This window comes from Heptranchias perlo, chromosome 9, assembly GCF_035084215.1.
Source record: "Heptranchias perlo isolate sHepPer1 chromosome 9, sHepPer1.hap1, whole genome shotgun sequence".
NCBI lineage: Eukaryota > Metazoa > Chordata > Chondrichthyes > Hexanchiformes > Hexanchidae > Heptranchias > Heptranchias perlo.
The window spans coordinates 7018707-7036810 of record NC_090333.1 but is presented as its reverse complement, the minus strand read 5'-3'; positions in this window follow the sequence as shown (position 1 = coordinate 7036810).

Sequence of the window (18104 nt, the reverse complement as noted above, 5' to 3'; positions counted from 1 at the left end):
AGGAATTGGATGAATACCAGAAGAGAAAAAATTTGCAGGGCTCCGGGGAAAGAGTGGAAGAATGGGACTAACTGGATTGCTCTTACAAAGAGTCAGCGCGGGCTCGATGGGCCGAATGGCCTCCTTCTGTGTTCTAACCATTCTATGATTCCATGATCTAAACAACCGCAAACGTAATACCCCAATTCAAGAAGGGAGTGAGACAGAACGTAGGTAACTATCGACAAGTTAGCCTAAAATCTGTCATTGGGAAAATGCTAGAATCCATTATTAAGGAAGTACTAGCAGGACATTTGGAGACTCAGAATACAATCAAGGAGAGTCAACATGGTTTTATGAAGGGGAAATCATGTCTGACAAATTTATTCGAGTTCTTTGAGGAAGTAATGGGCAGGGTGGATAAAGGGGAACCAATGGATGCAGTATATTTGGATTTCCAAAAGGCATTCGAGAAGGTGCCACATAAAAGATTACTGCACAAGATAAGAGCTCATGGTGTGGGATGAAGGAACAGAGTGTCTTGTGGCCAAATTTGCTGACGATACAAAGATAGGTGGAAAAGCAAGTTGCGATGAGGACACAAAGTGTCTGCAAAGGGATATTGACAGGTTAAGTGAATGAGCAAAAATTTGGCAGATGGAATATAATGTGGGAAAATGTGAAGTCATCCACTTTGGGAGGAAAAATAAAAAAGCAAAATATTATTTGAATGGTGAAATACTACAAAATGCTGCGGTACAGAGGGATCTGGGTGTCCTCGTACATGAAACACAAAAAGTCAACATACAGGTGCAGCAGGTAATCCGGAAAGCAAGCGGAATATTGGCCTTTCTTTCTAGGGGGATGGAGTATAAAAGCAGGGAAGTCATGCTTCAACTGTACAGGGTGCTGGTGAGACCACACCTGGAGTACTGAGTACAGTTCTGGTGCCCTTAATTAAGGAAAGACATACTTGCGTTGGAGGCAGTTCAGAGAAGGTTAACTAGGTTGATTCAGGGCATGAAAGGATTGTCTTATGAGGAAAGATTGAACAGGTTGGGTCTATACTCATTGGAGTTTAGAAGAATGAGAGGAGATCTTATTGAAACATACAAGATTCTGAGGGGGACTCGATCGGGTAGATGCTGAGAGGATGTTACCCCTCAAGGGGGAATCTAAAACTAGGAGGCATAGTCTCAGAATAAGCGGTCGCCAGTTTAAGATGGAAATGAGGAGGAATTTCTTCTCCCAGAGGGTCGTGAATCTTTGGAATTCTTTACACCAAAAAGCTGAGGATGAGTCATTGAATACATTCAAGACTGTGTTAGACAAATTTTTGATCAGCAAGGGAGTCAAAGGATATGGGCAGAGGGTGGGAAAGTGAGTTGAGGTAAAAATCAGATCAGCCATGATCTCATAAAATGGCGGAGCAGGTACGAGGGGCCAAATGGCCTACTCCTGCTCCTATCTCTTATGGTTCACAGGAGGGTCAATATGGTTTGTGTAAAGTGATCGATTTGAAAAGTTCACAGCTCATCTCATTTTTCTGCAAATGTTCATGCACAATGTTTTAACAAACGGAACTGGGTTTGGTGCTTTGTATGTCAGCTCCCATTTTTTGGCAATTCTCCAACTACACACATTTTCTACCATCCAAACCGGACAAACCGACTGCAGTTATACGGCGCCTTGGTGAGACCACACCTGGAGTATTGTGTTCAGTTTTGGTCTCCTTACCTTCGAAAGGATATGCTTGCCATAGAGGGAGTGCAGTGAAAGTTCACCAGTTTGATTCCTGGGATGGCAGGACTGTCGTATGAGGAGAGATTGGGTCGACTCGGCCTGAATTCACTCGAGTTTAGAAGAATAAGAGGGGATCTCATGGAAACATATAAAATTCTGACAGGGCTAGACAGACTGGATGCAGGGAGGATGTTTCCCTTGGCTGGGGGGTCGAGAACGAGGGGTCACAGTCTCAGGGTACGGGGTAGGATATTTAGGACTGAGATGAGGAGAAATTTCTTCACTCAGAGGGTGATGAACCTGTGGAATTCTCTACCACAGAAGGCTGTGGAGGCCAAGTCACTGAATATATTTAAGATGGAGCTAGATAGATTTCTAGACACAAAAGGCATCAAGGGGTATGGGGAGAGAGCGGGAATATGCTATTGAGATAGAGGATCAGCCATGATCATATTGAATGTTGGAGCAGGCTCGAAGGGCCGAATAAGAACATAAGAACATAAGAAATTGGAGCAGGAGTAGGCCAATCGGCCCCTCGAGCCTGCTCCGCCATTCAATAAGATCATGGCTGATCTGATCCCAACCACAAATCTAAAGAACACAAGATGTCGGAGCAGGACCCGGCCACATAGCCCCTGGGCCCTCTCCGCCACCCACAGGGCATTGACCGATCCGAACTCAGCTTCATGTCCAATTTCCTGCCCGCTCCCCATAACCCCTAATTCCCTTTACTTCTAGGAAACTGTCTATTTCTGTTTTAAATTTATCTAATGATGTAGCTTCCACAGCTTCCTGGGGCAGCAAATTCCACAGACCTACCACCCTCTGAGTGAAGAAGTTTCTCCTCATCTCAGTTTTGAAAGAGCAGCCCCTTATTCTAAGATTATGCCCCCTAGTTCTAGTTTCACCCATCTTTGGGAACATCCTTACTGCATCCACCCGATCAAGACCCTTCACAATCTTATATGTTTCAATAAGATCGCCTCTCATTCTTCTGAACTCCAATGAGTAGAGTCCCAATCTACTCAACCTCTCCTCATATGTCCGCCCCCTCATCCCCGGGATTAACCGAGTGAACCTTCTTTGTACTGCCTCGAGAGCAAGTATGTCTTTTCTTAAGTATGGAGACCAAAACTGTATGCAGTATTCCAGGTGCGGTCTCACCAATACCTTATATGGCCTACTCCTGCTCTTATTTTCGATGTTTCTATGTTCTGAACTTTGCTGAATCCTGTACACAGAGAATATTGAATCATGAAACACTGCAATGTTTGCATTCTACAAAGAATGGACAATGCACAGCTCTCCATTGTGTTTTGATTGATAGTCTTACCATGTAGATATAATACGGGGCTTTCTGATCATCATCCCAAGATCTGCCAGTAATTGATTTGTGCACTTGCTGTATGATCTCTTTGTCTGGGACCTGATGTCCAGCTGCATCACTGCAAGGGGCACCTCTGAAAGGAATCTTTGGCATTGCACATCGACCAGCCTGAAAAATACAAAAGGATGAAAATATCGTACTTGTGAATATAGTTACATTGGCAACTTCAAAATTGCAGTCACAGCATGACTGATCTCGAAGAGTCAAGGCTGAAGAAACATAAGCTTTACAATTTAGAGAGGAGGGTCTCTCACTGAAATATATAAATTAAATAGTACATTTACAGATAAGGACAAGGTTGTAACTTCAAATAGACAGCAACAAGACTGAATATAAAAGATTAAGGGGTGATCTAATTGATGTGTTTAAAATGATTAATGGAATTGATAGGGTGGATGGAGAGAAAGTAATTCCTCTGGTGGGAGAGTCCAGAACAAGGGGGCATAACCTTAAAATTAGAGCTGGGCCATTCAGCGGTGATGTCAGGAAGCTACAAGTGTGGTGCCGGAGGATTGGCGGACTTTTAATGTTGTACGGTTGTTTAATAAGGGAGAAAAGGATAGACCGAGTCATTACAAGCCAGTCAGTCTGACCTCGGTGGTGGGCAAATTACTGGAAACAATTCTGAAGGACAGCTTTAATCGTCATTTAGAAAGGCACGGATTAATCAAGGACAGTCAGCATGGATTTGTGAAGGGAAAGTCGTGTCTGACTAACTTGATTGAAATTTTTGAGGAGGCAACAAGGAGTTTGATGAGGGTAACGCATTTGATGTCGTCTACATGGATTTTAGCAAGGCTTTTGACAAGTTCGCACATGGCAGACTGCTCAGAAAAGTAAAAGCCCATGGGATCCAAGGGAAAGTGGCAAGTTGGATCCAAAATTGGCTCAGTGGCAGGAAGCAAAGGGTAATGGTCAACGGGTGTTTTTGTGACTGGAAGGCTGTTTCCAGTGGGGTCAGTACTAGGTCAGCAGGGCTCAGTACGAGGTCTCTTGCTTTTTCTGGTACATATCAATGATTTAGACTTAAATGTAGGGGACGTGATTAAGAAGTTTGCAGATGATACAAAAATTGGCCGTGTGGTTGATGGTAAGGAGGAAAGTGATAGACTACAGGAAGATATCAATGGACTGGTCAGGTGGGCAGAAAAGTGTCAAATGGAATTCAATCCAGAGAAGTGTGAGGTAATGCATTTGGGGAGGACAAGCAAGGCAAGGGAGTACACAATAAATGGTAGGATACTAAGAAGTGTAGAGAAACAGAGGGACCTTGGAGTGCATGTCCACAGATCCATGATGATAGCAGGACAGGTAGATAAGGTGGTTAAAAAGGCATAAGAGATACTTTCCTTTATTAGCCAAGGCACAGAATATAGGAGCAGGGAGGTTCTGCTCGAACTCCATAAAACATTGGTTAGTCCACAACTTGAGTACTGCATGCAGTTCTGGTCACCACATTACAGGAAAGATCTGATTGCATTGGAGAGGGTACAGAGGAGATTTATGAGGATATTGCCAGGACTGGAGAATTTTAGCCATGAGGAAAGATTGGATAGGCTGGGGTTGTTTTCTTTGGAACAGAGAAGGCTGAGGGGTGATTTAATTGAGGTGTATAAAATTTTGAGTGGCCTCGATAGAGTGACAATTGTAAACAATTTTACAACACCAAGTTATCGTCCAACAATTTTTATTTGAAATCTACAAGCTTTCGGAGGTTTCCTCCTTCCTCAGGTAAATGTTCAGGAGCTCCTTGAAGCCTACGCATTTATACATCACAGAACAATACATGGTGTTTATAGACTGCCCCTGCAACTGCCCGTTGCCAAGGCAATCACCGTGTTCAGACAGAGAGGTGTCACCTACAGAACCCCCGAATACACATTCAACAAAAAAACATACAGGAAAAAAAAACAGAGAGAGAGAGGCAGAAACATCCGGAAGGCAGAGAAAGCCAGCAAATGACCCATTATATTAAAAACAGATAGCTTTTGTTCACTAGTGGGGTAATGTGTAGCGTGACATGAACCCAAGATCCCGGTTGAGGCCGTCCTCATGTGTGCGGAACTTGGCTATCAATTTCTGCTCGACGATTTTGCGTTGTCGTGTTTCTCGAAGGCCGCCTTGGAGAACGCTTACCCGAAGATCGGTGGCTGAATGTCCCTGACTGCTGAAGTGTTCCCCGACTGGGAGGGAACCCTCCTGTCTGGCGATTGTTGCGCGGTGTCCGTTCATCCGTTGTCTCAGTGTCTGCATGGTCTCGCCAATGTACCATGCTCCGGGGCATCCTTTCCTGCAGCGTATGAGGTAGACAACGTTGGCCGAGTCACAGGAGTATGAACCATGCACCTGGTGGGTGGTGTCCTCTCGTGTGATGGTGGTATCTGTGTCGATGATCTGGCATGTCTTGCAGAGGTTACTGTGGCAGGGTTTTGTGGTGTCGTGGACGCTGTTCTCCTGAAAGCTAGGTAATTTGCTGTGAACGATAGTATGTTTGAGGTTGGGTGGCTGTTTAAAGGCGAGTAGTGGAGGTGTGGGGATGGCCATAGCGAGGTGTTCGTCGTCATTGATGACATGTTGAAGGCTGCAGAGAACATGGCGTCGTTTCTCCGCTCCGGGGAAGTACTGGACGACGAAGGGTACTCTGTTGGTTGCGTCCCGTGTTAGTCTTCTGAGGAGGTCTATGCGATTTTTCGCTGTGGCCCGTCGGAACTGTCGATCGATGAGTCGAGCGTCATATCCCGTTCTTACCAGGGCGTCTTTCAGAGTCTGTAGGTGTCCACCCCGTTCCTCCTCGTCTGAGCAGACCCTGTGTATTCGCAGGGCCTGTCCATAGGGGATGACCTCTTTGACGTGGTTAGGGTGGAAGCTGGAAAAGTGGAGCATCGTGAGCTTGTCCGTGGGCTTGTGGTAGATTGAGGTGCTGAGGTGCCCGTCTTTGATGGAGATTCGTGTGTCCAAGAAAGAAACTGATTCTGAGGAGTAGTCCATGGTGAGCTTGATGGTGGGATGGAACTTGTTGATGTTATCGTGTAGTCTCTTTAGTGATTCCTCACCGTGTGTCCATAGGATGAAAATGTCGTCGATGTATCTGGTGTATAGCGTTGGTTGGAGGTCCTGTGCAGTGAAGAAGTCCTGCTCGAAATTGTGCATGAAAATGTTGGCGTATTGGGGTGCAAATTTGGTCCCCATGGCTGTTCCGTGTGTTTGGGTAAAGAACTGGTTGTTGAAGGTGAAGACATTGTGATCCAGGATGAAGAGGATGAGTTGTAGGATGGCGTTTGGAGATTGGCTGTTGTTGGTGTTGAGTGTTGATGCTGTCGCAGCGATGCCGTCATCGTGGGGGATACTGGTGTAGAGTGCCGAGACGTCCATCGTGGTGAGAAGTTTTCCTGGTTCAACTGGTCCGTGGGTGCTGAGTTTTTGTAGGAAGTCTGTAGTGTCGCGACAGAAGCTGGGGGTTCCCTGTGTACAGGGAAGAGTATAGAGTGTACAGGAAGGATCTGTTTCCCTTAGCAGAGAGGTCAATAACCAGGAGACATAGATTTAAAGTAATTGGTAGAAGAATTAGAGGGGAGATGAGGAGAAATCTTTTCACCCAGAGGGTGGTGGGGGTCTGGAACTCACTTCCTGAAAGGGTGGTAGAGGCAGAAACCCTCATCGCATTTAAAAAGTACTTGGATATGCACTTGAAGTACCGTAACCTACAAGGCCACAGACCAAGAGCTGGAAAGTGGGATTAGGCTGGATAGCTCTTTTTCAGACTGCACAGACACGATGGTTCGAATGGCCTCATTCTATGCCTTAATTTTCGATGATTCTATGCATTGTGATTTTCACATTGAACTGTGTGTATCTTTAAACTTGATGAAATAAAGTACATTTTGTAATTTAAAAAAATGATTGGAAACTTTCTTCGAGTCAGTGTGAGTGGAGCACTGTTCTTTATTGGTTTGATGGTTGATGAGGTCACTAAGGGAGTGAAAGGGGAGGGGGGACGAGAGGGACTTACTCACGTGGCTCAAGGTCTTGAGCGGCCAATAATTCGAGCTCTTATCTGCTGCCGTCATTGGAGTTTTTCACAAACATTTCATTCATTATGCTCGATACAAAATATACCCGTAAACTGTGGATTCAGTATCTGTTGCCATTTTGTAACAACGTGAACCACTTTCAGTTGCATATTAACAAGGTTTTACATAGAATGACAAACAGAGAATGTACAGCACAGAAACAGGCCATTCGGCCCAAATGATCTCTGCCTCCTCGCACCCCTCTTCATCTAACCCTATCAGTATATCTTTCTCGTGCTTTCTCCCCCATGCGTTGATCCAGCTTCCCCTTAAATGCATCTAAGCTATTTGAACATAAGAACATAAGAAATAGGAGCAGGACTAGGCCATACGGCCCCTCGACCCTGCTCCGCCATTCAATAAGATCATGGCTGATCTTCGACCTCAACTCCACTTTCCCGCCCGATCCCCATATCCCTTGATTCCCCTAGATTCCAAAAATCTATCCATATCAGCCTTGAATGTACTCAACGACTGAGCATCCACAGTCCTCTGGGGTAGAGAAATCCAAAGATTCACAACCCTCAGAGTGAAGAAATTGCTCCTCATCTCAGTCCGAAATGGCTGACCCTTTATCCCGATATCAGAGCCAGACCTTTCAGGAGTGAGATTGGAAAACATTTCGACACACAAAGGGTCGTAGAAGTTTGGAACTCTCTTCCACAAACGGCAATTGATACTAGCTCAATTGCTAAATGTAAATGTGAGATGGATAGCTTTTTGTCAACCAAAGGTATTAAGGGATATGGTCCAAAGGCAGGTCTCTGAAGCTAGATCACAGATCAGCCATGATCTTATCAAATTGTGGAGCAAGCATGAGGGGCTGAATGGCCTACTCCTGTTCCTATGTTCCTATATTGTGCCCTCTAGCTCTAGACTCTTCAGCCAGGGGAAGCAGCCTCTTCGCATTTACCTTGTCAAGCCCTCTCAGAATCTTATATGTTTCAATGAGATCATCTCTCATTCCTCTAAACTCCAGAGGGTATCGGCCCATTGTACTCAATCTCTCATCATTGGACAACCCTCTCATCCCAGGAATCAATCTAGTGAACCTTCGCTGCACCGTCCCCAGGGCAAGTATATCCTTCCTGAGGGAAGGAGGCCAAAACTGCACACAGTATTCCAGGTGTGGTCTCCATAAGCCCCTGTACAATTGTAGCAAGACTTCCTCACTCTTGGACTCCAACCCCATTTGCAATAAAGGCCAACATACCATTTGTCTTCCTAATTGCTTGTTGTACCGGCATGTTAACTTCCTGTGTTTTGTGTACCAGGACACCCAATTCTCTCTGAACACCAACATTTAATAGTTTCTCTCCATTTAAAAATATTCTGTTTTTCTATTCTTCCGACCAAAGTGAATAACCTCACATTTCTCCACATTTTTATCCATCTGCCACCTTCTTGCCCACTCACTTAACCTCTCTATATCCCTTTTTGTGCCCTCCTCACAGCTGACTTTGCCCCAACTACTCCTTGTGGGAGCAAATTCCACAGAAGTAACAGATGTCAGGGCAGCAATCTGACTCCCAACGGTACTAAAATCAAGTAAAGCAATGACCCTCTGTTCCCCTCTCCCTCTATCCAGGAGTCTGTCCTGCACCAGCTTAAGTTCGTACCGGTAAAGTGAGACCCTCTCCGTTCCCCTCTCCCTCAGTCCAGGAATCTGTTCTGCACCAGCTTGAGATTGTACCGGCTGCTATCATTTCCACCTGATGCAAAACAGCATTTTAAAACATCCGAAATCTTTTTAAACATTCTGTGGAATCTTGTTAATTTTAGGAGGAAGCAAACACTCCCATTCACTCCCTCCCTATCGTTAAAAATTAACTGGGAGAAAGTGGAGCTCTGCACCAGCATCCATCCAGACATGCACAGTACTCCTTTGCAGCTGATATCAGTATAACTTTGGTCTGGCGACTCTGTACTGCACTCGGCAGAGACTGGTAGCTGCAGCATATCTGCAGCCTTAGTGATGAAAGGTGAAGTAAAAGGGAAATTTACCACTGATATCAGGGAGTTCAAAGAGTGATCAACAGATGGAATAAATTCCCAGATCCGGTAGATGGGACGAAAATCCGGGGAATCATTTCAACAGCAACTGAATGCAACAATGGGGTGGGGATTTGGGAGATTTCTGGATGGGCCGAGTGGCCTCCCTCATCTGTAATTATCTTGTGTGTACATTAAATTTGATAACATTGTACGACTGCGTCACATTTGTCTTGAATTCCTCTGACCATCAGTCAACTGTGATATTAACCCACTTATTTTAAGGGGAGTTAGTGCCTGAGTTAAAATAGAGCGAAATACCTTCAAGAAAGAACTTGCATTTATATAGCACCTTTCATGCCCTCAGGACATCTCAAGGCAATTTGCAGACAATGAATAAATTTTTGAAGTCGAGTCACTGGGCCCGATTTTACCAGGGGTCGGGGTTCCCTGCGGGTCGGCCTGCGGGCACGTACCAAACGCGCCCGGTGAAATCAGTGGGTTTCCCGCGTGATCGCAGCAGGCAATTCACTAATTGGATCCACTTACCTGCTCCTCCGGGTTCCGCGCTGCTGATCTGCGCGTCGGGTGGGCTGCGCATGCGCAGTGCGATCTGTCAGCTGGAGGCGCTCTATTTAAAGGGGCAGTCCTCCACTGACAGATGCTGCCACAAAAAGTAAAAATTACAGCATGGAGCAGCCCAGGGGGAAGGCTGCTCCCAGTTTAATGACGCCTCACCCCAGGTATCATTAGATGGGGTGAGGAGGAGGGGGAGGACAGAGATCTTCCCCCCAGCGGCCGGGAGGAAGCGGCCTGCCTCTGCCACCAAGAAGGCCTGGCCCGAGGTGGCAGAGGGGGTGAGCTGCGCCACCAACATATCGCCCACCTGCATACAGTGCAGGTGGCGCACCAATGACCTCAGTAGGTCAGCCACAGTGAGAACACGTAGTCTTTCCCCTACACTCCGCCTGCCACATCACTGCCCCCACCCCACATATCCTTCGGCACTGCCAACACTACTCTGTCACATCACCCTTCATACCCACTCAAACATCATCCTCATCTTACCTGCACCTACTCACCTCGCGAGTACTCACCCCGCCACTACCACACAACCCAATCCTCATACAATGTCATGGCTCTATCCCATACTCACCCTCTCGTGCATCTCTCTCACGGCCAGCCTCACTCAACCTGCCACCACCTGTGCTGCAGCCACAGGGCATGCATCACATATGTGCAGTAGGTAGCGTAAGGCAAACGTGCCGTGAGCATGAAAGGGATGCACAAGGGTGTTTGAGGGTCTGTCATGGTTCGTACTTCTATTGAATTAAATAACAACTCACATCACACATTATATTGGCTCCACTAGTGCCATGTCTTCGCGAATCCTGTCCGGTTTGTGCAATAATGCCCGCTCCTGGGTATCCCTATGAGGACCCACCACTGATGCCACCCAGTGTGTCACTGCAGAGTGGATGTGGATGTATTTGCAGGGCTCATCCGCGCAGACGACTGAGAGACACCGGGGATGTCCCCGGTTGCAGCCTGGAAGGCTGTGGAGGTGCCCTCACGGGCACCGAAACACAGGGGGCGTCGGCCCAAAGCATCTACCAGGTCAGGGCATGAACAGGAGCAACCTGCCACCACCTCTGCTGGAGCCACAGGGGTAGCACCACGTAGGGGTACCAGGAAACGAGAACCCAAAGTTCCGTGAGCACACAGGGATTGCACCAGGGTGTTTGTTTATTTATAGAATCATAGAAGTTACAACATGGAAACAGGCCCTTCGGCCCAACATGTCCATGTCGCCCAGTTTATACCACTAAGCTAGTCCCAATTGCCTGCACTTGGACCATATCCCTCTATACCCATCTTACCCATGTAACTGTCCAAATGCTTTTTAAAAGACAAAATTGTACCCGCCTCTACTACTGCCTCTGGCAGCTCGTTCCAGACACTCACCATCCTTTGAGTGAAAAAATTGCCCCTCTGGACCCTTTTGTATCTCTCCCCTCTCACCTTAAATCTGTGCCCCCTCGTTATAGACTCCCCTACCTTTGGGAAAAGATTTTGACTATCGACCTTATCTATGCCCCTCATTATTTTATAGACGTCTATAAGATCACCCCTTAACCTCCTACTCTACTGGAAAAAAGTCCCAGTCTGTCTAACCTCTCCCTGTAAGTCAAACCATCAAGTCCCGGTAGCATCCTAGTAAATCTTTTCTGCACTCTTTCTAGTTTAATAATATCCTTTCTATAATAGGGTGACCAGAACTGTACACAGTACTCCAAGTGTGGCCTCACCAATGCCCTGTACAACTTCAACAAGACATCCCAACTCCTGCATTCAATGTTCTGACCAATGAAACCAAGCATGCTGAATGCCTTCTTCACCACCCTATCCACCTGTGACTCCACTTTCAAGGAGCTATGAACCTGTACTCCTAGATCTCTTTGTTCTATAACTCTCCCCAACGCCCTACCATTAATGGAGTAGGTCCTGGCCCGATTCGATCTACCAAAATGCATCACCTCACATTTATCTAAATTAAACTCCATCTGCCATTCATCGGCAGACTGGCCCAATTTATCAAGATCCCGTTGCAATCCTAGATAACCTTCTTCACTGTCCACAATGCCACCAATCTTGGTGTCATCTGCAAACTTACTAACCATGCCTCCTAAATTCTCATCCAAATCATTAATATAAATAACAAATAACAGCGGACCCAGCACCGATCCCTGAGGCACACCGCTGGACACAGGCATCCAGTTTGAAAAACAGCCCTCTACAACCACCCTCTGTCTTCTGTCGTCAAGCCAATTTTGTATCCAATTGGCTACCTCACCTTGGATCCCATGAGATTTAACCTTATGTAACAACCTACCATGCGGTACCTTGTCAAAGGCTTTGCTGAAGTCCATGTAGACCACGTCTACTGCACAGCCCTCATCTATCTTCTTGGTTACCCCTTCAAAAAACTCAATCAAATTCGTGAGACATGATTTTCCTCTCACAAAACCATGCTGACTGTTCCTAATTAGTCCCTGCCTCTCCAAATGCCTGTAGATCCTTTCCTTCAGAATACCCTCTAACAACTTACCCACTACAGATGTCAGGCTCACTGGTCTGTAGTTCCCAGGCTTTTCCCTGCCGCCCTTCTTAAACAAAGGCACAACATTTGCTACCCTCCAATCTTCAGGCACCTCACCTGTAGCGGTGGATGATTCAAATATCTCTGCTAGGGGACCCGCAATTTCCTCCCTAACCTCCCATAACGTCCTGGGATACATTTCATCAGGTCCCGGAGATTTATCTACCTTGATGCGCGTTAAGACTTCCAGCACCTCCCTCTCTGTAATATGTACACTCCTCAAGACATCACTATTTATTTCCCCAAGTTCCCTAACATCCATGCCTTTCTCAACCGTAAATACCGATGTGAAATATTCATTCAGGATCTCACCCATCTCTTGTGGTTCCGCACATAGATGACCTTGTTGATCCTTAAGAGGCCCAACTCTCTCCCTAGTTACTCTTTGCCCTTTATGTATTTGTTATCTTTTTATTTCCAGTCTTTGAATGGCAACATGAAATAAAGTCACTTTTTCTCACCAATGCTGCCACCTCTTGTCCATAATTCTGCGGCTTGTGCAATATGTCCCTTCCGTGCGCCTCATCATCACGACGACCACCCCGTCCCACCCATTGGGCATAATACAGTGGGTGCAGGTGTACAGGCACCACTCTTCTGTGGAGGGAGCCTGTATGGACCCTCGTCTGTGCACGTTATGACATGTGAACGCCTCACACAGTGTGATGTTAGGGGAACCGTTGGCATATGAGTGCCTCCCTGGCCTGACGAGCACGCAGGTGAGCCGGTTTTCGGGCCATGGGTCGTTCCTGCTCCTTTCGCTCGTACTCCTCCTCTTCCTCCTCCCCCTCCTCCTCCTCATTGTCGTCCTCAATGTGGGTGGTGGGTGTGCATGGGGCCTCCTCCAGCGGCACCCCTCTCTGTAGTGCCATGTTGTGCAGGGCACAGCAGACAACTATAATTCGTCCCACTCTGAGTGGCGTGTATTGGAGCGCTCCCTCGGAACGATCAAGGCACCTGAAGCGGATCTTGAGCAGCCCTGTGGCCTGCTCAATTGTAGACCTGGTAGCAATGTGGCTGTCATTATATCGACGATGCGGCTCGGTAATGGGGTTCCTCAGAGGTGTCATAAGCCACGTGTGCAGGGGATATCCCTTGTCGGCGAGGAGCCAGCCGTTGCCGGCGTTGGGTGCGTGGAAGAGGGGCGGGACGGTGGACTCCCTGAGGACGAAGGCATCGTGGCAGCTGCCAGGGTATCTGGCGCACACGTGTAGGAATCTCTGGCGGTGGTCACAAATGCGCTGGGCGTTCATGGAGTGATACCCCTTCCTGTTGATGAACAGCCCTGGCTCATGTGGAGGTGCCCGTATTGCTATGTGGGTGCAATCGATTACACCCTGCACCCGTGGGAAGCCAGCCACATCATGGAATCCCACCGCCCTCTCCATCTGGCTGCGCTCATCCATGGCGAAGTTGATGTAGGTCGAGGCCCTGCGGAACAGCCCATCGGTGACCTGCCTTATGCACTTGTGTGCAGACGACTGAGAGACCCCGGTGATGTCCCCCGTGGCACCCTGGAAGGATCCGGAGGCGAAGAAGTTGAGGGCAGTGGTGACTTTGACGGCAACGGGTAAGAAGATGCTGCTTGGTGCACCCGGGAGCAGCTCGTCATTAAGGAGGCTGCGGATGTCGGCGACGACCTGGCGAGTGACTCTGAGCCTCCGTATGCACTGCTGCTCAGAGAGGTCCATGAAGCTGAGCCTCGGTCTGTAGACCCTGTGCGGAGGGTAGTGCCTCCTGCGACGCATCTCTCTCTGCGGTTGCCCTCCCTCCTGCTGTGCAGGTGGGTGTGCCGCAGCAACGTGTTGGTGGGCTCCACGTCAATGAGGCGGACGGCGTGGACTGCGAGGCTGCTGGGGCTGGTGATGCTGTTCGTCCTCCGAGGATGTCGAAGCGGCATCAATCTGGCAGGTGTTGGTTTGAGGGGTTGTGCACGTCGGTCGGTGTTTCCTCGCACTGGGGCTGTGGTTCCACGTCGGGGTTTCCTCTGGCTCGGAGCGGGGTGGTGGAGGGCAGGCGTTGCCCTATGTGACGGAGTGGCCTCCTGCATGGGTGAGGGGTCTCCCCCACCCCCCCCCTGTGGAGTGCACCTTGGCAGCTGCCACAGGCTGCTGGCTGCAACACGTCCGGTTGAAGTGAGACTGTTTCCCCCAGTGTGTGAAACAGTCTGCGTTGAAGGTAAAATCCCACACTTCCGATTAAGACAGCTGAATCAGGTCATTTAATGACCTCAACAAGCAAGGTAAATACACTCAAGTGGCATCCCGCTGGCTTTAATTGCCTGCGGGATTCCCACCAGCGGGGCCTGCGCACGCAGCCCCGCACGTCAGCGTGGAACCTGGAAGTGGCCGGGATCGAGGCGCGATCCGGTGACGCACCTGGATATCGCGATTTTCGACGCTCCCCCGCCGGGAACGCACCCGGAACACGCTGGTAAAATCGAGCCCACTGTCTATTTGTCGGCAAAATGCAGCCACCTATTTTGTTCACCGCCGAGGTCCAACAAACAGCAAATGAGATAAATAACCAGTTATAAATGTGTCCTGGTCAAATTCGATCCCTCAACCAACACCTAAACAAGAACCAGATGATCTGGTCATTTATTTTATTGCTGTTTGCGCGAGCTGACCGTGTGCAAATTGGCTGTCGCTTTTCCTACATTTACAACAGTGATTACGCTTCAAGAGTACTTCATTGGCTGTGAACAACAATAACAACTTGCATTTATATAGCGCCTTTAATGTAGTAAAACGTCCCAGGACGCTTCACAAGAGCGATCATCAAACAAAATTTGACATTGAGCCACATAAGGAGATATTAGGACAGGTAACGAAAAGCTCGGTCAAAGAGGTAGTTTTTTTTTTATTCGGTCATTCGATGTGGGCGTCACTGGCAAGGTCAGCATTTATTGCCCATCCCTTATTGACCTTGAGAAGGTGGTGGTGAGCCGCCTTCTTGAACCGCTGCAGTCCGTGTGGTGAAGGTTCTCCCACAGTGCTGTTAGGTGGGGAGTTCCAGGATTTTGACCCAGCGACGATGAAGTCACGGTGATATATTTCCAAGTCGGGATGTTGTGTGACTTGAAGGGGAACGTGCAGGTGGTGTTGTTCCCATGTGCCTGATGCCCTTTTCCTTCTAGGTGGTAGAGTTCGGGGGTTTGGGAGGTGCTGTCGAAGAAGCCTTGGTGAGTTGCTGCTGTGCATCCTGTAGATGGTACATACTGCAGCCACAGTGATGAAGGGAGTGAATGTTTACGGTGGTGGATGGGGTGGCAATCAAACGAGTTACTTTGTCCTGGATGGTGTCGAGCTTCTTGAGTGTTGTTGGAGCTACACTCATCCAGGCAAGTGGAGATTATTCCATCACACTCCTGACTCGTGTCTTGTCGATGGTGGAAAGGCTTTGGGGAGTCAGAAGGTGAGTCACTCGCTGGAGTGTCTTCAAGGAGGAGAGAGAGGGAGAGAGGCAAAAAGGCTGATGGAGGGAATTCCAGAGCTTAAGGCCGAGGCAGCTGAAGGCATGGCCGCCAGTGGTGGAGCGATTAAAATCGGGAATGCGCAAGAGTCCAGAATTGGAGGAACTCAGAGTTATCGGAGGGTTGTACAGCTGGAGGAAGTTACAGAGATAGGGAGGGGAGAGGCCATGGTGGGATTTGAAACAAGGATGATTGTAAAGGTAGGAAACGCGGCAGCCAATTTGCGCACAGTAAGCTCCCGCAAACAGCAAGAAAATAAATGACCAAATAATCTGGTTTACATTTAGTTGTAGGTTGAGGGATAGATTTTAAATTTGAGGTTTCGGTGGACTGGGAGCCAATGTCGGTCAGCGAGCACAGGTGTGATTGGTGAATGTGACTTGGTGTGAGTTAGGATACAGGCAGCAGAGTTCTGGATGAGCTCAAGGTTTTGGAAGGTGGAAGATGAGAGGCCGGTGGGGGACCATTGGAATAGTCAAGTCTTGAGGTATCAAAGGCATGGATGAGGATTTCAGCAGCAGATGAGCTGAGGCAGGGTCGGAGAAGACAATGTTATGGAGGTGGATGTAGGCAGTCTTGGTGATGGAGAGGATTTGTGGTCAGAAGCTCATATCAGGGTCAAATAGGACTCCAAGTTTGCAAACGGTCTGGTTCAGCCTCAAACTGTGGTCATGGAGAGGGATGAAGCACTTTGAGACATTCTGAGGTCATGAAAGGCGCTAAAAAATGCAAGTTCATTCTTTTTCCTTTCTTAGTTACTCTGTTTGCTGTTGGCCAAGACTTGGAGGAAGGGGGAGAAGAGAACGTCCCTTTAAATGTTGCATTTCAGAGTATGAAGATTGTAACAACATTTCACTATTGCCACATCCACCAACACAGAGAGAGAGAGAGAGAGAGAGAGACTCAGGAGGTGTCATCATCAGTCACATCCGGGTGGATATAAATAAATGATCTTGCTGCATCTGGTGGATCTTCATATCGGGCAGAGCTCAGGCGGAGAGGATGCGCTGGAGTTTGGAATTGGCGCAGGCCCTGGTCGTGCTCGTGCTGTGGGTCTGCTGCGGCTCCGGGACCGGCTGCCCGTGTTCGGATCGGGCTCTGTGCGAACACGTGACCGTGGAGCATGAGTTCGAGGTGGGTGTTCGGGGCTTGGGGGTGGGTGTTCGGGGACTGGGGGTGGGTGTTCGGGGGCCGGGGGTGGGTGTTCGGGGGATGGGGGTGGGTGTTCGGGGACTGGGGGTGGGTGTTCTGGGGCCGGGGGTGGGTGTTCGGGGGCCGGGGGTGGGTGTTCGGGTCCGGGGGTGGGTGTTCGGGGGCCGGGGGTGGGTGTTCTGGGGCCGGGGGTGGATGTTCGGGGGCCGGGGGTGGGTGTTCGGGGGCCGGGGGTGGATGTTCGGGGGCCGGGGGTGGGGGCCCCCTGCTCATGGGCTTGTTTACCACGGTGGGTGGTGTTTGTTAAAATATTGGAGTCAAAGGCGTCTGGGGAGTGAGGTGAATTTAAAGGTCAAGGGCTGGGCTGATTTGGGTTGGGGGACACGGGCTGGGCTGAGTTGGGTTGGGGGGCATGGATTGGGCTGAATTGGGTTGAGGGGCACAGCCTTTGTTGGAATGGGGGCACGGGCTGGGCTGGGGGCCGGCGGTGGAACAGAGAGCTCCAGCCTGGTGCATGGGTGAGAGATGGGCTGCAGAGGGGTCGTTGATATGGTCCAAATGTCAGGAACAGTCTGAGGGGTGTGGGTCAGGGTGAGGGACAGGTGGAGCTATTGGGATGGGGATAGTAGGGGGAGGATTGTCCGATTATTGTTGAAATGCAAAGTGTCTCATATTATAATCCGTATGTTAAAGTGTTAATATTGGTATAGTTACAGTTTGTATAAAATAGGACCAACCGTAGTATTGAGCAGTGCAAAGATATTTTAACAAGTGCAGCATCCATAAAATGTGTTTTTTAAAATATTTCTCCAATGTGCAGAGTCTGAAATGATGTGTGATCTAACTCCTGCAGTGTGTCTGTCTAATACCATGGTTGAGGTCACCGGTTTGCGGTTTTCACAGAATATTGATCCCCAAAACACCAGTTAAAAATCCTGGAATCTCATGTGATAAAAATGACATTTGACTTTTTCACTCATTGTAAAACTGAATACAACGTAACAGATCTTTAAAAAATACATTGGTTGCAAAATGACTCTGTAACTGCTGACTGTATTGATGAGGTCAGTATTTACTTCAGAGCAATGTTACTAAGTGGGCAGTGTGGCAGCAACAAGAGCACCACCAATATAACCTGCAGGCTCG